Below are 24,249 nucleotides of genomic sequence, written 5' to 3' on the forward strand. Positions count from 1 at the left end.
ACTTATTCAAGAGAAACAACCACGAGTGAAAAGAAGTGAAGGCATGTGACATGTGGGGAGCCACGCTAACATTTAACAACAACATGTCACACACACACATCACAGAAAAGGGCTTTAAGGTAACGTGTTTTTTACTCTACGCATCTTTATTTTCCCACGTGTTCATTCACTGGGACGTCTGGTGATTTTAACCCAAAAAGCAAATCCTAAAGGGAATCAAACCCCCAACACGTCAATGTTGGTCCTCGCCCCCCCCGGAGGGAGTGAACCCCTAACCTGTTACCCAACAGAGTCCTAGTTACTCAGTAACCTCAACCTCACTTATCAAACACCTTCCCGAGGGCGCCTATCAACACCAGTAGCGTGCTAACACTAACTACTTCCTCTTCCTCCTGTCCTGTCATCATGTGACCCCCCCCTCCCGTCCCCCACTCCATTTCCCAGCAGACAGTCCTTATCTGACCTCCGACCCGTGATGAGCAGAGATAGGGAGACAGTCCACACTCTTCTCACTTTAAAAACAACAAATCACCTCTTGGTGGCCTCGGGCGGTAGCTAAGCGCGCTCACGCTGGTGTTAGCATGTTAGCTCGTCGTCCCTCGATTAGTGAATTATCCTCAACGAGGAGAGTTTATAAGACGTTTTGTATTCTGCTCTGTTAATGTATGTCAAAATATGTGGAAAGAAAAGTACTTTTAGGAGCTCCGACATTTGAAAAGGTTGTGATTTCCGAGCTAGCCTCGGTTAGCTTCGTGGTGGCGGTGATGTTAGCACTCCTCAGACTTTCTGTGTGCAGCTTTGATAAGACGTTCCTACTCAACAGCCTGGTGACACAAACGAAATACATAACTTATAAAACAGACATATGCAAACTAAATGGATCTGACAGAAAACACCAGTAAGTCGACATCGTGGGCCAACAGCAAACGTTAAAAAGAATTTAAATTTGTTACCATTTAAAGTAATTTCAAGATTCAGCGACAGTGTTTCCTAAGCAGAGAGGAAACGAGTGTGTGTGTGTTTTGTTGTGGTCGTATCTGAGTTCTTAATGTGAAGCACGCTAGACGCTGAAAGGGTGAAGAGAGAAAGAGAAAGAGGGACAGAGAGGTTGGAGGAGACAGGGAGTGTGTGTGTGAGATCCTCTGTAATTTGTCCAGGCCTTGCACTGAGCCTGTAATTACCCTGCTGGCATGTACACACACACACACACACACACACACACACACACAGCTTGGATGGTCTCACGTTAGCCCACGTTAAAGCAACGCACAAAGCAAAAGTGACAAACACACTTAAACGCACAGGTAACCGGTTAGGTGTCATTATGTTTGAAGTATGAAACTATTGCGACACACACACACGGACACACACAGACACAGACACACACACAGTGTCATGGCTGTGAATAATCAGCGGGGTGGACACACTCACACAGTGGACCGCCTGTCTTCAGCCTGGTTAATATTTAGTTAACTGGCCACTCACATGATCCGAAACAGTGGGAGGCTGAAAGAGTCGACGAGGTGTGTGCGTGTGTGTGTGTGCGTGTGTGTGTGTGTGCGTGTGTGTGCGTGTGCGTGTGTGTGTGTGTGTGTGTGTGTGTGTGTGTTCGAGAGGTAAACGAAATGCAAAATAAACATAATTCATATGGGGAAGAACAAAACGTTTTGTAACCATGAAGTAAAGAGAACACAAAAAGACATTTAAGTTTACACAAACACTTAATAAATGTTACATATTTATTGATGTTTAATCAATAAGCTGAAATACTAAGTTAAGTTTAATAAAGATGGTAAAATACTATTTATGTAATGAGCAGACACGTGTTGCTTGACTTTAGGAAGAAAACCGTGAAATGAGGAATAATATTTTCATTTGGTGTCATGCAAACTGTTTTATAAGGACGCGTGGATTTGTGTGTGTTGTGTGTGTGCGCGTGTGTGTGCGTTTTTGTGTGTGTGAGCTAAAGTGATTATTCTCCAGAAAGATGTCATCACAAGACAAACAGGTGTGTTAGAGCGGCTCCAGACACACACATGCATTCCTCTTTAATGACGTTACTCACCAAGTCCAGGTACATTTTACATTTACATCCTTCATTTAGCTGACACTTTTATCCACAGCGACTTACAGTGAGTGCATTCAGGGTCCACACAGCGCACAGCGCCACAACACCTGCTGCTAGCAATAAAATGCAGTGGAAAAATTATTATTATACAGCCGCAAAATCTCATTAAGACAAGTTAATTCATAACAAATATTTATAACTGTCTCATGCGCCATATAAGAGCTGTGAATGTCCTCATGTAACCCCCCCCCCCCCTCCTCGCTCTCTATCAGCACTGGGTTTAAAGCCACAGGAAGCCACAAATACGACATACCCTGCAATCATTAACCCACAACACACACACGCGTGCCAGCACACACAGAAACACGTAAATATACACAACCCAAGACACGCGAGCGCAGAAACGTAACTTAATAATCAGTGCAGGTAGCTCGCGTTTCTGACAAAACAAGTCCGAGTCACGCTTTACTAACCGAAACCACCACGACTAGTCATCGGCTCCTCAACACACGCTCACACAGACGCACACAGACACACACAGACACACACAGACACACACAGACACACAAGCTCCGACCAGTCCGGCACTGGAGATATGGAAGCTGCTAATGCATTGAGTTGAGGCCCGAGCAATCAATCACTGATAAAACACACCAGCTTTATGGTCCTGGAACAAGGTGAGCCCTGTTTACACACACACACACACACACACACACACACACACACACACACACACGCACACACACACACACACACACACACACAGAGTTTGTGAAATAGAAAGTATGGAGGCCGAACGAGCCGGCACTGCAACACCCTGCTGAAACATGTCAGCGGGTCACAGCTAACGGTGGGACAAACAACCGAGTCTCATGAACCCCGACTGAGCCCTTGAGCAAACCTGGCAACCTTTAATGTAAAAGGTGAATTCAAAGAGCGTGAACCACTTCTCTTCATCTCACGCGCAGTAGGAGGGCCGATGCATAGCGTTGGGCAAACCGTCACCGTTTATGAAATAGCCCCCCCGGGAATAATAAGTACACACATATTACACAAGGACCAACTCATAATACACGACATGGTGTCACTTTACAAATGTTCCCCACAGTGAACAAACATAATCAAAGGAGCTTTGAAATAATCCAAATGTTTTTTGAATCAGCACTTTTGATTTACAATAGAAACAATATTATGTGAAATGGGATATTTCTTATTCAAGAAGCTTAAAATCTGTCCAACCCAGATGTGTCCTGGTGCAGATCCCTGGCACTCTTGTTTTTTCAGTCCAACCACAGGCCGGATGGACATCAGAGACCTGAGGCGGATTGAAAGTGACCTGAACAGGTGTCCTGTGTTTGACTTTTTTCTTTCTCCAAGTAAATTACTGTGACGAGAGGAGACGGAGACTCGTCCCCCCGTGTTTGGGTTTTTATTTTCACTGACTGACGGAAGCTGATCATCTGAGTTGCTCCAATTTACAAACACACACACACACACACACACACACACACACACACACACACACACACACAGACACACACATATGCACAAGAACACACATGTACACACACTCTCCTGACCAAACTGACCCACACACAGTGACCAAAGGGACCCATCAGTTCTGCAATAACAAGGTAACAAGCTGAAACACACACACACACGCACACACACACACACACACACACACGCACACGCACACAGGCAGTCGTGGGGAAGGCGGCCTGTTGGGGGGTCAAACAGCTGAGGGTACAAATTGATTCTAATTGACTTTTGCACACACACACATTTTGGAACGCACAGATTGACCAAGAGCACACACACAAAGACACACCCTGAACCTACCCCCCCCCCCCCCCCCCCCCAAAGGTAATAAACAGGCTGACACACACACACACACACACACGGTGGAAATGACGAAGCGCTGTGGAGACAGAGTGTCTGGCTGCGTATTTAAACTCCACTCTGTGTTCCTCTATCGGTCTCCCTCTGGTTTATTACTCTGTTATTTATCAGTAATTGGCTCCGAGCCTTCAAGCTCCGCCCACATTTACTCACCAACACACACACTGACCTCTGGAGAGGAGCCGCCGGTTCCACTTCCTCCACTTCAAATATTCCTGACTTCATCGTTGGTTTCACGTTCCAAAGGAAACCTTCCATTCATTTGATGGGTTTTACCTGCAAAATTGACACTGAATCTGAAAATAAACTGATTCAAAAGGCTGAAAAACATAAATGCAAAGTTAAGGTTTGTTCATCTTTTGGGTTTAGGATTCAACACGATGAGTTTTCATGTCTGTTGAGCCTTAAACTCACTTTATTCCCTGTGATAGAAGCTCTGAGTGTCTTTTTTTAACGCTTGACGTTTTTCTGTACTCAGCTAGTCGGGTTTGAAGCGAGATTTGGATACATAATTAAATATTTAAGAAAAGACATGATTGGGGCGAAAGCCCTGTGTTTGTTTGGCCCTCCATCCTCAAACCCAACACGGTGCTCCAGCGTTTACTCTCCGTGGGGAAAACAAACTTTTGCTTGAGGAGCGCGCGGCGCTCAGAGTAGATTCACTCTTGACGTAAGCAGCAGTCGGGGGGGCCGTGAAGAGGAGCCTCTTTGTGTTCAGTCATGTTTACTACACGAGTCAACATCCCACCGACGTCACTCGCCAATAAGTGAGCATCCGTCTGAATACCAAAGGGGACGGGGATTACTGAACTAGAACGCTGGAGAGAAGTGAGTAGTTTTAAGCTCGTGAAACGAAGCCACGGACAGCGACGCTCCCCAAATATCCAATAATCACGTTGAAAGGACGTAGTCAAATTCAAATGACTTCAAATTCAAATTAATTCAAACTAAAGCAGTGTTTCTGTAATCCGTTTTTCATTAGAGTCTTTGAGCTTCATTCCCATGTCATCGCGGTGAATGTTTCATTAATGAAACAGGTTTATAAAGGGCTGAGTAAACCCAGAGGAACCTTTGTGTAACACACACACACACGCACACGCACACAGAATCTATTCTGGTCGTGTGCCAGCAGCTTTTCCTCTCCAGCGTTATCAGTCATTATTTATCACACCTGGGCTGTAGTATTTACTGGAGCGCTGCCAACACGCCTGTTTCATAATGAGGTGCCGTTGGAATGCCTGAACCAATCAGCAGCATAACTCACATCACAAATCATTGATCTCGTTGAGGAACATCTACTCACAGGTGGAAGAACCTCACACCCGGATGTCTCTTCTCAGGTTGTGTTTTCATGAGCCTTCGTCCATCACATTGATTCTGACGTTTGTTCAAATAAAAACACAGCGATGTGCGACGATTATTAACCACAGAGCCTAATAAATGAGACCGAGCTAACAGCTAACAGGAGCTAATACAGCGAACAAAGCTAACGGCTAACACAGTCTAGTAAATGGGACCGAGCTAACAGCTAACAGGAGCTCATACAGCGAACAAAGCTAACGGCTAACACAGTCTAATAAATGGCACAGAGCTAACAGCTAACAGGAGATAATACAGCGAACAAAGCTAACGGCTAACACAGTCTAATAAATGGCACAGAGCTAATAGCTAACAGGAGTTTATACAGTGAACAAAGCTAATGGCTAACACAGTCTAATAAATGGTACAGAGCTAACAAGGGGCTAATACAGTAAACAGAGCTAATAGCTAATGCAGCTGAGCCCGCTGTATGTGTTTGAACGAAGTCCGTTAGGAAAGACAGTCAAGTCAATCATCTAAAGATAAAGAGCCTGATATAAATTATAAGTATTTAAATGTTTTCCACCCAGCCGACTTGCACGGGGATCAGTGAGTGTGTCACAGTGAGAGTGACAAAAGAGGTGCGAGCCTTTTAATTATACGACTGACATATGCAGGAATGCAAGGACTGGTGTGTGCGTGTGTGTGTGTGCGTGCGTGTGTGCTTTGGCCCCGGCCCGGCCCTGACCTTATGCCTGTGTGTATGTATGTACGTATGAATGCTTTTAACCCCCTTTGTCGGTGTGTGTGAGCGTGTGTGCGAAATGCGAGGCGTGCCAGCTATCCCGGGCGGCCGTCCGTTAGCCTGCTCACCTGTCGCGCGGCACGTAGCCCAAAGCAAGCTCGGCGGCAGCTGACGGGGTCAAAGGGCACCCTGCAGTGTGTGTGTGTGTGTAAGTATATATCAGCTATTGTTGTTCTTTCTCCTTCTTTTCATCCCACCTTGTGTTCAGTAACTCTAGTCTTTTTATAGCTGCTCTTTTACCACACAAAACCACACGCGCACACACACACACACACACACACACACGCACACGCACGCACACGCACGGGGGGATGGCAGCAGTGAAAGCTACGCTGCCGCTGTCGATATTTAGTCCTCTCTCTCTGGATTGGCCACAGTTTAGATCGGCTTACACACCTTACTGTTCTCTGCTTAGCACTAAAGCACCTTCACTTCACACACACACACACACACACACACACACACACACACACACACACACACACACACACACACATGCTCACACAGAGGGACGAAGAACTGGGCAGCATGAAGTATTACTACATCTAATTTTCCTATTTTCAGATTTCAAATGGAATTCTGCGAGTTGAGAACATTCGAGAGTTTAACTTTCTATAAAACTATATGTAACTTTTACAGTTTACTTTCTTCAGCCACACTGATTAAGTGATTAAGTGAAATATCGTTCTCATGAAGGTGAGGAGGACTTGATCACAATAGTTTTGGGATGGTAGAGCTTTGTTAAGCTGCCCTTTCTTTGGTAATTATTATGCTTTGTAACTTCATATGAAATAATTTGAAATAAAGTAAATTAAACAGAATCGGGCTGAGTGAAGTTAGACTGATAAGTGCTGCTTTCTTTGCTCATATGATATTCAAAACTCCCACCAAAGCAAACCTTTAGACTTTGTTCTTTACCTTTAGAATGAAATGCAATCAATTTCAGAAAGTCTCCGTATTGCTGAGCTATAATCAATTACATGTGTTGTCTTTTCATAAGATCACATGAACATATATCACATAGGAGATTGTGATGCTTCAATACACAGCAACCACAGCCCGTATATGTCATAAAGATTTGACCTATTCTGCACAAAAGTAATTCATTAAATTGTCAATCTTGCCGCTTCTCGTTTGATTAAATGTGTGTCCTTTGCTGAACACAAAGGTGACGGAGCCCATTGACGAAGGACTACGAACTGGTAGATTTGGTGTGTTTGTAACTCTATACATGTTAACGTTGCTTTAGAGTTTTCACTCAAATGCAAATCCTAAATGAACCGAGACCAGAAGCGTGCGGATGGCAACTCTAAATGAGAACTCCTCATTTATGAAACACCGGATCCACGGACACATTTAAATCGTACCCTGGTTTGATCGTGATTTGATTATTAATCAGACTATTAAATGATTGGACATGTTGGCGTTCACTTTTGTGTTCAGCAAATGATTGATTGAACTCGACTATTAAGCTGCACACACACACACACACACACACACATTGGCGCAAAGACAGGGTGTGTGCGACCCCTGACTGCGTCTCCATTCCTGCTAGCAGGGGTCAAAGTTCACAGCGGTCCGCATGCTGCTTTTACAGGCAGTTAAAGGCTGCAACTGAATACACAAGTCAAGGTGAAGGGGTGTGGGGGGGCCGGTGCGGGCGGTGTGACTTCAAGCTCCTGTTTAAAGATATTACATCATTATTTGCTTTTTGTGGATTCAAAAAAAAATACATCTACACAAAATATAAAAATGTCAACGTGAAGTGGAGCAGCGAGCTTTTTAACAATGAAAATAATAAGATCAGACTTGATTGTGTTTCCAGAGACAAAGACAGAAATCCTGGAGAGGGACAGACAAAGAGGAGGAGAGAGGGACGGGAGGACAAAGAGGAGGAGAGAGGGACGGGACATTCTTTGAGTTCTTGTCTTTCTTTTTTGAGTGTGAAAGGAAGAAGCAACACACACACACACACACACACACACACACACACACACACACACACACACACCTGTCTGAGCAGCAGCTGTCTGGGGAATCGATCTTTCACTTTAGGAGCGTGGCGAGGATAAGCCGCCTTTGTGTGTTTGGAAAAAGAGCCCGTTAAAACCGTGCGTGTAAAACTGTGTGCGTGTGTTTCACGTGTTCATTTGTGTAATGGAGTGTGTGTGTGTGTGTGTGTGTGTGTGTACACTCTGGCATTGGGCCTCGCTGGACGCCAGAAGACAAAAAAGAAACATCTGTGTCAGCAAAACAAAAGAAGTGTGTGTATTTGTGTGTTGTCTTGTTGACGTTTGAGTGTTTAAATGAGGCTTTTATTGTGAAATAATGCGATGGCAATGCGCAGATATTAAATAACAAAAGCTCATGACAACGGCACACGTGAACCGCAGCATCACACAGAAAGAGTCAGACATTCACGTCATGTACAAGTTAATCCATCATGCAATGTAACTGTTAACATAACCTCAGCACACGGGTGTGTGTGTGTGTGTGTGTAAATTCATCATGTTTTCTTTGCACACACACGCACACATATTACCTGGTGTTCAGTTGTCAGGATGATATGTGTGTCATCTGAACAGGATATGTCCTATACTCAAGGTCACACACACACACACACACACACACACACACACACACACACACACACACACACACACACACACACGTACATGTATATATCACCTGCTGTTGAACTGACAACCTGTAGCATGTGAGCATGACTGTGTGTGTGTGTGTGTATGTGTGTGTGCGTCTGATTGGAGCCCTCCAGTACCTCACACACACGCGCACACGCGCACACAAATACACACACACACACACACACACACGCCCTGAATATTCCCATCCGATAGTCGCTAGTGAAGTCTCACTAACGAGGACAGTCTGTGTGTGTGTGTGTGTGTGTGTGTGTGTGTGTGTTCCTGACACCAAGAAGAAGAAGACACAGATGCCTCTTGACGAAACAACATTTCAGATTTTCACAATAAAGGCTGATCAAACGTAAATAATGTGACTAAAAATTAATACATTCACCGTGAAACTTCCCATTTAAGGAAGTAATGATCACTCTGGAGGTTGAGAAGAAGGAGATAGGAAGAAGGAAGGATGAGGAAGTGTGTGTGTGTGTGTGTGTGCATGCGAGCGCGTGTGTGCTTGTTGCTGGTTAACCTTGGGGGGTTTCATTAGTGGCCCAAGGCCAGAAGGGCGAGGATGAATTAGGAGGCCGGGGGCCACAAATTTATCCTGGACAAGGCCCTCTCTGATTAAACCTGCTGGACAAACACACACACACACACACACACACACACACACACACACACACACACTGGCTGTCACATTTTCACATGAACACAACCTGACAAAATCAGTCCAACAAATGAACATTTATGTGGACGAAGACACACACAACCGCTATGCAAACAATACACACACCGGGGAAAACAACAAACACACACGGCTTGTAGACCTACATACACAAACACACACACACACACGCTGTAATCTACGAGGAATTCATCATCAAAAAACTACAAACCCTCAATTCCTCCAAATCAGGTTCACATATGGGCCCACACAGGTCCCTTCATCTGTGTGTGTGTGTGTGTGTGTGTGTGTGTGTGAGAAAGAGAGAGAGGGAGAGTTCACCTTCACCCCCTGAGAGGCGAAGCAGCGGCTCCGCTGATAAGAAGACCCGCTGATGGAGAGTTTGCTGCAGCTCTGCGTGTCGCCCTCTCGCTCCCTCTCTCTCTCGTGGCCCCCGGGAGGGGGGGGGGGCGATCGGAGGGCGACACTGTTCCGGTTCACTGAGTTCGGGCCCCTGATCCCTGGTCCTCCGCCTGGCCCCTGACACCCTCGGAAGACGCCCACGGCGAGGGATCCTCCCCTTTATCGCCGTCTCCCAAACGATAAAAGTCTGTGTTTAATTCCCTCACTTTTTAAAGTGTGCTTCCAAAAGCTGCTTCCAGGTTTAAATCTTTAAGTCTTAACGTTCTGCCCGTGTGTTTGGTACACGGGGATTTAAATATGAACTATCTCACCTCGTGGGAAATGTGCTCGCTTTTCATTTTGTTTGTGTCAGTCGTCTTTTCTCACGTTGCGGTTGGAAATGGCTCAAAGAACGTTGTATTCATCCATTTCTCTCCAGGTTCAATTCGTAGTTCCTCAAGTGACAAAGTGGCTGGAAACATGTCCTCCAATCAGAGGAGATCCCAGAGCTTCAGTCGAAGCGGTGCAGCTCCCACACGGTGCTACTGGCGACATAAAGGCTGAATGTCATTTCCAAACCCCACAAGGGACTTTGTTTAACGAAGAACAGATCTGCAGATCTTTTCCGTGTCCAAACAATTAAAGCATAAGTTTGTCGTTCTATTAAATTAGTTCAGTCCCAAAGTTTTATGTTTTACAAAATACATCGTTTAACTTTCCTACGCAACACAACGATTCACACATTTTAACGGCCTTCCCCCTCAAACACCGTTATCAATTTTTACGCAACGCTGCATACGCTTTGCAATGTGAAGGGAGGGTATAAAACCGGCCAAAGGTCCCCCTTCATGGTCACCATCCCCCCCCCCGAGCCCCCCCCGCCGAGTGTAATCTGACTGAGGGAGGGTCAGCAGGTTCCTGGGACGGTTTGCAGGTTCAATGAGGTCACTCTTCTCAACCTGCCGGGTGATTTTAACTACTAATACCCAACCAAGTGCCTAAACCCTGCAAGGTCAGGGAGAGACAAACTGTGTGTCTGCACGCACACGCGTGGACACACAACACACACGAGGGCTGCGCAGGCTCCCTAAGTATTTGGTTTCTCGAAATCTCCCTGGTTAAGCAGATAAAGGGTTGGTGGTCTGATCCACTCCGGGTGGAGACAGCGTTGAAGCCGCTGGCCTGTGAGAACCACCTCACACCTTCTGCTCTTCTTCTGATGGAACAACCGCGTCAACAGACGTTCGCCTTTTAAAATGAAGGAGAGTGAGAGAATCACGGAGAGCGGACGAAAACGCTTCAAGAGAAGACGTTGAACGGATTGAAGGGCAATCTGGTGAGGAGAGGGAGGACCTTTCCTTCCCACACAGAGAAAGTCATTGCTGACCCAGAGAAACACGACCAGTCCGTGTGTGTATTGCTCATCGCAGATCCTCAGAGCAGATCCTTGAGAGCAGATCCTCAGAGCAGATCCTTGAGAGCAGATCCTTGAGAGCAGTTCCTCAGAGCAGATCCTCAGAGCAGATCCTCAGAGCAGATCCTTGAGAGCAGTTCCTCAGAGCAGATCCTTGAGAGCAGATCTTTGAGAATAGATCCTGTAGAGCAGATGTTTTTTCCCCGTGGGAGTGTTTTTGTTTTTTGGGGAGTTTTTCCTGGGCCGATGTGGGTTTCGGGACAGAGGACGTCGCATGTGCACAGACTGTAAAGACCTCTGAGGCAAATTCGTAATTTACGATTTTGGGTTATGCAAAATAAAATAAAATGAATTGAATTGAAATGAATCCCTCAGAGCAGATCTTCCAGAGCAGATCTTTACGAACAAATTCAAACATACATGTGACCTGTAAATTTGATTAATTAGTGCGTTATACAAAAATAAACTGTATGGCATCAATTAGGAATGCAAAACACACAATACAACAAGCGAAAAACAGATATTGTTGAAGTTGATTTTCAAACCCTCAGAGCTCTTTTATCTTTTTTAGAGAATCCATTTGACTCAATTCACTCACTTTTGGATCGCGGGTAATATTTGGGAACCACTTTACTTTTAATCCCGTCTGCATGTGGATTTACAGCCTCTTTCCTCTCCTTTGTTGTTGGACGTTGCATTAAAGAAGATCAAAGAGCAAAGAAGCCCATCAATCTCGCACACTTTCCCTCTGTGTCTCCTTTTATTAGTTTCTTGTCTTTTACCATCTCGGGCCGCTCCAAACACACACCGCGCAGGTCGGGTGCGCTTGATTTATGCGACTTTGTTTCCGTCCATGGCTCATTTCCATAAATCACATGACAGCGTGTTTGTAGCCAGAGGGACGTTAACAAGCGGCCGCAGTCCAAACACACAGCGCGCTGAAAAACAGCACTAGAAGTTAAAAAAGCCTCCCGATACCCAGAGTGCCGAGCGGCTCCATCCGTCAGCCCGGAGAGACGACTTGTTTTGTCATCTGGAGAACGCTGTTGAAAGGAAGCGCGCGTGTGTGTGTGTGTGTGCGTGTGTGTGTGTGTGTGTGTGTGTGTGCGTCCTCCACTTTCTCAAGTCCGAGATGTTCTGCGGGCCTTTGCTTGCGCTCGCGTGCACCCAAAGTTCACACACAGGCGGGCTCAGGGCTCGGGCGGCGCCCGCCGTTTCCATGGTAACGGCCACTTAGCCGCTCCTTCCTGTGTTGTTGTCCCGGACAGGCGCGCGCGCGTGTGTGTGTGAGTGTGCGCGTGTGTTTCCCACGCCGCTGTGATTGGATCAGATACTATCTACTTCTGGTTACTGAGCACTTCCTCTCTGGTCTCAGGGGTCAGAGGTCACGCTGTAAACAGGGACTGGAGTGTGGCCTTGAGTTTGGTCTGCAGCGGTTTTCAGAAGTCCAGTCCTGGAGCAGAGATCTGAGGGTCCAGACGCCCTGCAGGACCTCCTCTTATGGGTCGCCGTCGTTCCTGCAGTAAATCTACCGACGTGGCTCTTTGAGGCCTCCGTGCCCCCCCCGACCTTTTTATTGACCTTTTCTTAACCCTTAAAATAAAGAGGTGTCCTCTTTATGTCCGTCAAGTGAAAGAAGCAGGAACTCTTTGTGTGGCAGAGGTTTAATTCGTCAGGGACATTCAATACAAACACTGTTTGCTACACAAAGTACAACAAAGAGCCCGGGTCCTTGACCTTTCACAATAAAAGCACAAATATAGGAACCTCGATGAGATGTGACGATAGAACAGATCAAACAGAAAAAGAAAACGAGTTGAGATCTACTTTCTTGGAGGGTTCAGGGTGTTTCCGTCCGTGATCGTTGTTTTTAAAGCTTTTGGGCCATTTTACCTGCATATTTCCTCTCCGTCGCACAAACGTTAAAAACGCCCTCTCGCGCGGCGTGTGAGACTTCCCAGATTACAACATCACGCGTCCCTCCACGATTGATTGCTCACGCTGCTCCCCCAGCAGCTGTTTGTGGCCCTGAGCGCCGGCAACATCTTGACTTATTAACCGCCTCTGTGACAGATGTGTGTGTGTCTGTGTGTGTGTGTCGTAATCCCTGCTGCTACGATTAGCAACGCACAATCCCTCCGTTCACGCGGGGCAAGCTGTCACCTCGCAGAGGAGAGAAGAGGAGGGACGAAGGAGGATGGAAGAGGAAAGCGAAAAAAGGAGAGCGAGAGAAAAGGTGGGAAAGGATGAAAGAGAGAGTGGAGGTGAAAAAACGACAACATCTGCACGTTGTCCTCATCTAAAAAAAACAACAACACTTATTGTTTGACAAACAATTTGATGTCTTCTGTATTAATCAGGAGCTTAAAGGTGACGCCACGACCTCCTCAGAGGGCCAATGGAGAACAGTTATTTCCATCCCTAGTTTCTACTTCAGACACATCAGAGAGAATGGAGGAGAAGAGAGAAAGCAATAAAGATACGTGTCTGATACAAGAACTTGAAAGAAGCAGAGGAAGTGATGAAGAGATACGGAGGGAGACTTGGTCCTCTGTAAATACCAGACTTCCTTTATAAACTCTGCTTCGTGTAAACAGAAACCAAATGACGTCACATCTGAGAGAGAAGGACGCGAGCGGAGGGATGTTCCATCAGGACGCAGCGACAAACAACACGCGACCGGCGGAGAAAGGAGAGGAACAGCAAGAAGAAGGGGAATCACAAACGAGGAGCTCAGCCTTACATGCAAACAACACAACAGCAGCGCATAATAACAGGGGACGGATTCTGTCAGGTGGCTTTGTGCGTAAATAACGGCTTCAGTCCATTGTTTGGTAACAAAGGTGGGACGTCAAGATGTTTCTGCGTACTTGTTAACTTGATGATGTCATCGGTGCCACCGGGTTCGACATCATGCAGGTTCACCAGAACTTCCTCCTGAAAAGGAGCAGGAGGAGGAGGAGGAGGAGAACTCAGCTCCCCCAAACAGTAAATATGGAGAAATATCTCCAACAGAAGGCGTAGAATGTCCTCCCTGTGAATGGAGACACGTGAATGTACCTGAGGTTACCAGACCAGGAGGAGGAGAAAGACAGGAGACAGGAGAGTGAGCTGGTCCAGGTGACGGCTCGCTGTCTTCGGGCCTGTAATTGGGGTCCTGATGACAGGGTTGCCGCCGGCGACGTCTCCTCTGGAAAACGTCTCATGCGGATCTCCACGGAGCCGCGGTGCCACGCCCGCCGTTGTCCCGCTCTTTAATCTCGGACGTCCCAGACACTTTTCAATTGACGGTGTGGTTGCAAGGACCCCCCCCCCCCCCCCCCCTTCATTTCTCGGGAACACGAGAACACGGAACACAAAGGCCAACCGGGCCTTCAGGAGCCGGTGAAGGGCCGCGTGCCCCCCGAGAGGCCGATGCTAAAACGGAGCTCGCCATTCTTCAGAGCGGAGGTCGATCACCACGGAACCTCCGGCTCCGATTACCTTCATTTGCTCTGCTTAAGATAATACGGGTGAACCCGGGATTTACCCAAATCCCGTCTGAGTATCCGGACACAGAACTTAGTGAACGATGCCTCGGATCAGAGAGCTGCATCATCAAATATTAAAGCAGAGAAACCAAGACGGGGGGGGGGGGACCTCATGCAGTCCTCTTTGCCTTGGAGGGAGAATGTATACACACACACACACACACACACACACACACACACACACACACACACACACCCTCCTCCCCTCCAGACTGACAGCGAGCTGTAAAGCAGCAGGTTGGAGGGTTTTTACGGGTGTGGACGTTCTGAACTATTGAGCGGCGCAGCGCAGCGCCAACACTGTGAAATTAGCAAGATGGCGACTCCCATGGAGCGACATATGTTTTACTGTCTGTCTGAGCCCCCCCCCCCCCACCACACACACACACACACACACACACACACACACACACACACACACACACACACACACAGCTTCCACCCCGAAACCTCCTCAATGCAAACAAATCCCTTTCAAATCTGGGCCTGCAGCCGCCACACAGGGGGTAAGGCGGGGTGACCGTGTGTGTGTGTGTGTGTGTGTGTGTGTGTGCATACATTCCTGGATGGTCTCTTACATCCTTTAGATTGAAAAGATTCTTTAGCTCCGGATCTTTTTACCACATCCTGTAAAATATCAAACTGCGTAGAAGATATAAGGTTCATCTTCTTTTAAAGGAAAACTAATGTGTCATGATTTAAATGGACCCACAATCACAAACACACTTGTTATATTGAATGGAGAACCTGCATACAGCAGCTACAGAAAGGTTCTGCATGTCTACATATGCAGAGTTGCACTTCTTGTTCTTGTTTCTTGCTCTTCGGAGTTTGTGTCCTCGTGGTTGAAAGCCACTTATTGTAAGTCGCTTTGGATAAAAGCGTCAGCTAAACGACATGTGATGTGATATAATGTAATATACATACAAATATCAGCAAGAAGACGTCTCTGCGTCCACGTGTTGGATCTGACGTTTACAAAGAATAAAACGTTTCAACCAAATGTTCCTGAGAAAGAAGCACTTCATCACAGCATCAAAGTGACTTTTTAAAAAGATGCCAGAACGGAATTAAAAGGGGCTTGAGTTCATAAAATGTAGGAGATTATGCTGAAAGCGGGTTAAGTTAAAAATGGAGGAAAGTTGTGTCACCTGCTCTCGTTTTAGCCGCGCTGTGCAAATTGAAATAACATCGTGCCGCATTGCAAACAAAGAGGAATCCAGTGAAAAGAAAACAGTGAGCTGCAGCTTCTGTGGATTAAAGTCGGATTGACTTAATTCACTGACTAAATAAAGCCGGGAAACTCCCGTCCGATTCTTGTTTGCTTCAGGAGACTCGGAGGCTTTTGGGTGGAGACGCTGCTTCTGTACGTTCAAGTGTTTGACCGAATCCACAGAGCGGGGCTCCACCCGGGGGCGTGGGGGGGCGGGGGGGGGGGGGGGGGGGGGGGCGCCGTCAAGACCTTAAGACGGCGGGTCTGCAGATGAAGGCGTTTCTTTAAACGACTGATGAGCTAAAAGCTTTTAAAATAGTTTCTCGGTCACATGATCGAGGACTTTTCTCTCGTTCATCGTTCAGACGCTTGAATTAAGAGCGTTGGATTAAACTGGTGAAGAATTAGGCTGATGAGTTTTCCTAGCCAACGCAACACAAACGTAACGCCTCGACCCCCTCGACCCCCTCGCCCCCCTCGCCCCCCCCCACCCCACCTCGCCCACCAAGCCGTAAGCTGCTCACCGTCTGGGCTCCTGGTCTGAGACCCGCACGCGCAGAAAGAAACACGCTGCATCACTTCTGTTCCCAATGAGGCCAATAAGGGCGTTAAACACGCCGACGCGCGGCGAGGACCCGCACTGATTCCCTCTCCTGCACGAAATGTGGTCATTGCAAAGGATTCGGCCGGCGCGTTGGTTTGTGTGAGTGGGCGTGGCCGTCGCTGTCGAACCTCTGCCGCCATCTTGGAACACGATGAGACATGGTGCACCTCGGCAGCGAGCGGAGCCGCTAGCCGGACCTCGATAAAGAACGGCGTGCACACACGACTTCCTGTCGTCTACGCGAAAGCTACTTCCTCTCATACAAAATCTGTATTCTGTGGGTCGATGGTGTCACAACGCTTCATCGCCTCGCGCCCGAACAAAAGGTGAATCATCCAGATGATTGAACGTTTAGATGAGTCATGAGACCTAAAAAATATGACAAATGTCCTCCCCACATCCAGTGATGTGGAACAACTATTATTCTGCTGCTTTATAGTGTATGCATAGATATTCATGTGTAATCCCATTTGTTGAATTACCTGAACATACAGCAATGATGTTTTGAAAGACAATGCTTGTCCTTTTGTCTCCGTCAGACATCAAAAAGCAACGGTAAGGATTTGTAAATGAGGTGCTGATGAAATGCTGATTCGGGCTTCGATCACTAAAAGGCAGTTAATGCCGTCCCATTCAGTTCATCAATGCTAATGCTAATGCTAGCACTCTGGGGACAGCGGCAGGTAAACAAACCGTGAAGCGGATTGTGTGTGTGTGTGTGTGTGTGTGTGTGTGTGTGTGTGTGTACTATCAATGCATGAGTCAATGGAACAAACTGTTTTTATTTTATTTGAACTGCGACACTTTTCTTTAGCTCACAGGAAATAATGTGAACACCCACTAATATTTATTCAGGACGTTTTGATGTTATTCATCTGCAAATACAAGAATTCCGATGTACATTGTGTGTCTGTGCACAGAGTGCAGCTTGTTCTGCAGGTTCTGCACATTTTAATGTCTATAAGTGAGTTGTTTCTAAACCAGCAAGGCTACCAACTCTCATGGAAATGATCCCAAAAGAACTGCTTATCCCAAAGGAACTGATGAAACATCAGAACATCTGATCTGCTTTGACACCAAATCCGTCAAACTGAACTCAGGGCAGAATTTGCCCTGAGAATTTGTTTATATCGCTTTTGATTCCACAATTGGTCATTTTCTCTCGATTAAACTACAAAAAAAGTTTCATTTTGAATCCCAATTTCCCAAATGAAGTTTTCTATAATATTCTCCCTCACTGTGAGACTGTTCTCCACTCAAATGGAAACAGAAAAACAGGAGACCGTTTGCAGGAATCAGAGAGAGATCCAGAGATCTACAGTGATCCTTTTCCTCCAACGATTTAGTGGCTCCGTACTCGCGGATCACTCGCCCGACAAAGCCACAGAGACGGTGCAGAGGTCAAGTGTCAAAGTCGCGGTGCCTCGACAGTAGGACTCAACAAAGGCATTCGCGGCCTGTTCCTGTTAATGATGATGGACGCCTCTGTTGTTGAGAATAACGCCATTGTTCCAGGTGACATTCCCGCCAGCCATTGGGGGCTGCGTTTGCCGGCCCTCCCCAGCGCATGACAAAGAGCCGGGTCACCTGACGCCCCGACGCCACCCGCCTCCGTCAGCAGCCTCCCGGCCAGAGTAAACAAACTGTTAATTCAGGATAATTCACCATAACCGATGCCCCCCCCCCGCCATAGAAATTCCTCGCCTCGCCCCCTCTCCTTCCTCCCCTCCATGTGACCCCCCCCACACTTTTCCTTTAACCCCCCTCCTCCGTTTCTCCCTCATTAACACACGTTTCAGTGTTCACCTTTCCGCTGTTAGCGTCTGAACTTCATCACAAGTGAAACTGGCCGCGGATACTTTGTCCACCTGAAGATCACCGCGCTGACCAACACTTGACTCGTCCAGCAGAAGCAACCCAGTGGATCCTCTCCCGCTCGCGTCCCGTCTCCATCCCGGGCCTGCGGCCTTTGAGTCGGATGGCGCTGAGCCTTCGGTTGTCTTGGTAACCGTCCGTCCGAGGGCCACCTCTCGTCCGGCGGCCTCAGATCGCTTGTGCCGTGCTGCCAAACCAAACAAGACCAAATGTTGTCTTCGGGAAAGAAGCTCGAGGGACACAAACGCTTTGTTGTCCTGGAATGTCTCGGCTGATTATTGTCCTGGTTCAAGCCGTTGCCCCGTTGTTGGGACGCGGCGCAGATGTTGCTGGTCGTTGGATTCGTGCAGAAAAGATGAACACACGTGAGAACTGATGTTTGATCCCAGCATGGAGGCGCTATTCTAATGAGACGGCTCAACAGGTGGCAATAAATTAAGTGAAATGACGGATGTGTGAAGGTAAAAAAAATAGGGTTTTGTTTTCCGGGAGGAGGAGGAGGAGGAGGAGGAGGAGGAGGAGGAGGAGGAGGAGGAGGAGGAGGAGGAGGAGCTCTTCATCCCTCTTCTTTTCTCCTCCTCATGCCACAGTGAACGGGATCATTCATCTTCTTATCAGGTGAGTCCTCCCCCTCCGCCTCCCCCCTGGCCTTTGTCCTCTCCGACAATGGGGCGATCTGGGGTGAGGGGGGGAGGGGGTGGGGGGGGGGTGGGGGGTATAAAGAGGTAAAGGGGCAGTAAAAAAAGAAGGGTGGTGTTGATCTGTCGTTCTTTACGGAGAGGTGGTTCAGGTAAATAGGGGCCTTTTTGCCCTCTTTGCTTTGTTGCAGCTTTAGAAGCATAATGAAGGGGTTTGTGTGTCTGTGTGTGTGTGTGTGTGTGCGTGACCCTCGTGCACTCATCCCGCCCATTTCAAAGACTGAAGACGATCTCATGGTTTTGACGCAAAGGTTTCCATCCGAGCCGGAGCGCTGAGAAAACAAAGAGGTCCTCACTGTTTAACGTGAGCGCGATAAACATTTTGGATTCCGCGTTAACAGAACGCGAATGAAATATCAAAACACACCTTTTATCCACAATAGAATATTTGGTTTGAGTAAATGAAACTGATCTCAAACATGAATGTATCGTTGGTCTTTTCCACGACACGCTGTTCTGCAAAGAGGCGTAACCTGAAAACACACGCGCTCCCTGCGGTCCAGCCCGAGGTGAGCTTCCCAGTGACCCGGGAGGCCCTGAGCTGTCACCGCCCCGGGGAAGAGCTCTGACTGCTGGGGGAGAGAGAGTCACCTGCACCCCTCCCTCCCTCCCTCCCTCCCTCCCTCCTCTCCCCTGGAGGGAGATCAGAGGGCCCGAGAGTGGAAGGTGAGGACTGAGGGCTGCGTTTCTCCCACACTGCGCGCCGACCCTCCAGAAACGCTCAGACAAACGCTGGAAATGATCCATTTGGAGGTTTAATCCACGCGTCGACCTCGGCGGAGACGACGCGAGAGGAAGCGCCGCCTCCCCCCCGTAGGTGACTGACATCGCCAGAAACAAACGGTGCCGAGGTCAAAGGTCACAAACGCCACCCTCGTGAACAAAACGCGCAGTAGAAGAGCTGTTTATTATCATGAGGAATGAATATTATCCATGAAAAAAAGAGTGAATTATTCATCCTACCGGAGAAATGTTGTGTGGCAAAAGGTCACGGAGAAAGAAGCCCAGTGTGTGTGCGTGTGTGTGTGTGCGTGTGTGTGTGTGTGTGTGAGGGAGCCTCTGAAAGGGAAAGGCTCCATTAAAGCCCACCTGTTCTGACCCCTCCAGGTATGTTACCTTCCTTTCATTCATTTACTCATTCTTTCATTCACTCGCTCCTCCCTTCCTCCCTCCGTCAGCGGCCCGGGGCAGCGCTTTGAACTCACAACTGTGTGTGTGTGTGTGTGCGTCTGACAGAGCGAGACACAGAGAGACCTCGATGAAGAGGACCGAAGACAACTACTAAACCAAACATCTCTTTGCATGACGTGTAGACTGAATGTGTGCGTGTGTGAGTCAGGTAAGATTTAAACTGCTATCATTTTTTGCCTAAGGTGTCGTCAACCCATTGTTCCCCTTAATGAATGTGGCATGGGACGCATAGGCCTCTTAGCCAGCTTAGTGTGTGTGTGTGTGTGTGTGTGTGTGTGTGTGTGTGTGTGTAGGTACCATCCCGGCAGCTACAGAGATCTTATCTCAGCCTGTGTCAATAGCTAAAAGGTGTGTGTGTGTGTGTGTGTGTGTTTACATCAGGCTCGGTCCACTCTAAACATTCGACTACACGTGTTGGTTCCATCTTCTGCTTGCGTCCACACTCCCCCGACTTCCTCGACCTCGCAAAGCGGAGACCATTACAACATATTTGCATTTCTAAGACGGAAGAGTCCTGAAATTCTTCATTTAAGGAGAATATTTGGCAGCCAGATGAATTTCACGTCATATTCAACCATTGTTTCTGTGAAGCGAATCCAACAAATATAGTGGAGGCTGGAAGCACAAAACTATTGGCTCCCCCCGACTCCCCCCCCGACTCCCCCCCGACTCCCCCCCGACCCCCCCCCCCGACTCCCCCAACCGCCGCGGTCTGATCTGACGAAGTGAGTATTGAACCTCCAGGAAGCTAAACAGGGCGTGTGAGGTCACACCTGTCCTTCCTTAATGGATCCATCCGTCCCATTAACCCGGCGATCATGAATCACCTCCACGGAAGTGAGCAGTGAGAAGGATGAATGTGTGTGTCTGCGTGCGTCTGCGTGGGTGGTGGGCCGGGGGGCTTGTCAGACCAGCGGAGCGACAACGTTGATGGAAAGTGAGGAGGCATCTGAAGGAATCGGTCCGATCTGACGGCCATCTTTGTACCTGATGAGTGTTGTGCCACCGTGTGTGTGTGTGTGTGTGTGTGCGTGTGTGTGTGTACTCGGGGCTGAGGTGCATCTCCATTCTTATGTTAACGTGGATTAGCGCTGTGTCCTCCCCGCTGACGGTGCATTGTGGGACCCGTCCCGCTCTGTGGGGTTGTGTCTACACCACCCAGCAGGAGTGAGTGTGTGTGTCTGTTACCTTGCTGTTCCCAGCAGGACGGCCCATTGGACACTGGCGTGGACAAAGTGTGTGGTTGTAAATGTGTGGAAGAAGGAATGTGCATCAAGAGCCAATGAAATCAGGAGGCTGCATTAAAAAAAAGTGCATTTTTTCCGTTTATTATGATAAATGAATATGTGTAAAGAAACAGGTGAGGGCATCAAAAGTTAAATGCAATCACGCCACCAAAAGAAATCATATTTAAAAATGCAGTTATACGAGTCTTTTTTTATCAGCTTAAATGTTTCAACAAAAGTCAAATACAATTCATTCGAATTTTGCCAGATTTAACGGTGCAACAGTCAAATGTTTTAAGGGAAATAAAGTATAACGTGCAATAGTTTCTTTTGCAAAGGATGCGCATGCAGGTAACGACCTGTGCAGGTAACAAGCAGAGATGGAACCGGTGCCGAGGCCTCCGGCGGGTAAGAGCCTCTTCATTAGGACGGAGAGGAGAGTAAAACACACACGGCTGTCTCTGTGTTTTATGAGCGCGTCTCGGTGCTGTTTACATGTTAAAAGCTCTTTAATAAGAAGCTGCGGGGGAAGCGGGCCGACCGGAACCTTTCATCTCAACCTGCGCTGTCACACCCAGGCAGGAGGGGGGGGGGGGGACCTTATTTATGGCTGCGCGCGGGTCGGTTCTTTGTGTGGAGCACTTACGCAGCGGGCAGAGTCAGGGAGGAGGCGGAGGAGTGGGTGTGATCTATTATAGATTACAGATTATTTGTTTGTCGGATCACATCAACGAAGAATTCCCAAATGACTCATTGGCTTTTGTTCCCCTCAAACAGGCCGACGTCCCCTCTCGCTCTGCTCTGCTTCCACCCGTCCGTGCGGATTAGAACCCACGACGCTGGTCGTGTGGTAACTGAATCAGCGGACCAGCAGACGAGGTAAACCCGACAGGGTTCCAGCTGCTGTAATCAGATTACTTTAATCCCGTTACACTGGGTGGAGGTGAGCGGAGCGTTTGGAAGCTGTTTTTTGGGGGTGGGGGGACAGGCGAAGGCGGCGAGCTGCCGTCGGTCGTCCTGCGGCGCACTTCCCACTTCCTGTCTGAGGGACCGAATAATCCACACGGGACTAAAAGACGAGTTCGCGCTCAGCTGTTGGTTACTCTTCACAGCTGGACTGCTGTAAAGTTCATGCTGCTGTGTCAACATCTGGCACGCTGTTGTTTTTCTCCTCTGTGAGTGTTTCACTGGTTTTTGGTTCTCAGCTCTTCTCATCATGCGAGGACCACGATGTGCCATCAGCACATCGTGACAACACCAGCAGATGATGATGCTGAGTCATTGGAGCCGGACGCTTTCGCTGACCCACAGTTTGTGGACGCAGTGACGCAGGTGGTTGTGGGGACACGTTGGACGCGACGTGTCATTTCCTCAGCTGATGAAGCTTCCCACGGGGTCGGCCGGGTTGCAAAACGCCCCCACTTCTTGATTCCCTTCCCACGCTGCGACGAAAACGCCACGTCGCCACAAAATAGTAACGTAATAGAATTCGACAGCAGGACGCTCGTTGAAGGCGTCTCCCCACCGTTTGGCGGACTGAGGAACAGGTCGTCGTGAAACGGGACGTCGACCTCGGCGTTGAGTTGGAGGTTAAACGCCTGCGTGTGATCGGTCAGATGAGGAGGATCCTCCTGTTGCGACCGCGAAGACCAACTGTCCGTCCGGCTGAGGGACAATTTCCAATGTTGCTTAATTGTTCTCTATGAACCCAGTTGACGACGTGAATGTTAAACAAAATACCCTAAAGTCTGTAATCACTTTACTTTTCATTATTCAGGATTAATGACCACATTTTCAAATTGGTATTTTGTATCTTTGTATTCAATTTATTTGTATTGTATATGACAAACAGGAACATTGCAAACAAGCACAAACTATATTCATTTTGTTAACTACTGCTATAAACTATATGTCATATTAAAAAAGGCCTTTCAGGTGATGAGTTATTACACTTATAATAACTATTATATGCAAGCAGGAGCTTTGACCCTCACAGGACTTTATTTTTAGAAGTAACCTCGAGCTCATCCTGCAACTTTAGTGCCACATTCACATGCGCCTCCTAAACCGGAGCTCTGAGGTGCACGCGTGTGCGTGTGCGCGTGACACTTCTGTCACGCGCACAAAGCGAAAGAGTGGCGTATTTTTCCCTTTTTCTTTCTCGCTGCGTCCCGATCCGAGGCCGCCGGACAACTTTCCCTTCTGAGGAGAGACGAACTCTGAACTCTTCACCTGCGTCTCACACACACACACACACACACACACACACACACACACACACATAGACACACACACATAGACACACCTGCTTTGAGCCGTCACACACGCAGCCAAGGCCAAACCTGCTGTAAATCAGCCCTGACACCTACAGCAGAGCATGCCACACACACACACACACACACACACACACACACACACGGGAAGCATGTCTGAACAAAGGCGAAGCTGCAGATGAGTTAAGAGTTTTATTCCCGTCTCTCTCTCTGTCCTCTGCAGGGCGTCCTCGCATCGCGCCCACGGATGGCGTTCCTCCCCTGTGGGACGATGAGAATCATTGCTGCCGCCTCCCACAAACCGTTGCCAAATGTCGCGTGTGTGTGAAGTGGTTGGGTGGGCCCGGGACTCCCAAACGCGTCCTGATTGACAGCCGCCCCTCCCCCCCACTCCCCGCAGTGTTTTCCTCTTCCTCTGTGGTCCCGCTAAGTGACGCTCC

The sequence above is a fragment of the Gasterosteus aculeatus genome, chromosome 20, assembly GCF_964276395.1.
Source record: "Gasterosteus aculeatus chromosome 20, fGasAcu3.hap1.1, whole genome shotgun sequence".
Classification (NCBI taxonomy): domain Eukaryota; kingdom Metazoa; phylum Chordata; class Actinopteri; order Perciformes; family Gasterosteidae; genus Gasterosteus; species Gasterosteus aculeatus.